The sequence below is a fragment of the Myotis davidii genome, unplaced genomic scaffold, assembly GCF_000327345.1.
Source record: "Myotis davidii unplaced genomic scaffold, ASM32734v1 scaffold827, whole genome shotgun sequence".
Lineage (NCBI taxonomy): Eukaryota > Metazoa > Chordata > Mammalia > Chiroptera > Vespertilionidae > Myotis > Myotis davidii.
Window position 1 is genome coordinate 1757245 of NW_006297815.1, and position 397 is coordinate 1757641.

Here is a 397-nt window from a genome sequence, read left to right on the forward strand (position 1 = left end):
CCCCACGTGACCGCGCCGACCCTCACGTCCCAGCTCCACAGCAGTGAGTTGGGGTGCGTCCCCCTTCACCCCCAGACCTTCGCCGAGCAGCGCGGTCTACTGAACCCAGGTAGGGAGGAGACCCCATGAAGGAGGGCGCTGAGATGGGGGTTACCAGGCAAAGGGACTTAGGACCCAGGGGAGCTGGCAGACCCCTCCGCCCCTCCCCCCCAACCCCCAGGCTCGGGGTCATGGAGACTGCAAGCTACCCCCAAGAATGCGCGTGCAGCCGTTCCCATGGTAACGTGCTAGCCGTGCCTGCCCTCCGCTAAAGAAAAGGAGAGGTTGTTGGGGAGACGCGGGACTGTTCCCCGGAAGGTCCAAATTCGTCACGGAGCGGTTGCACGAGGGAACCAAG

At 64.7% G+C, this 397-nt stretch overlaps 1 protein-coding gene across 4 annotated transcripts in view; it reads left to right on the forward strand.

The window, feature by feature from the left end:
• PLTP (phospholipid transfer protein) overlaps nt 1-397 on the forward strand; it is a 10442-nt gene continuing 10045 nt past the window's right edge. The window contains exon 1 of one of the 4 annotated variants that reach the window (XM_015570380.1): nt 1-109. The gene's annotated coding sequence lies outside the window, so the exon portion shown is untranslated. The remainder of the gene's footprint in view (nt 110-397) is intronic. The other 3 variants (XM_006773543.2, XM_006773544.2, XM_006773542.2) reach the window with 3 other exon arrangements.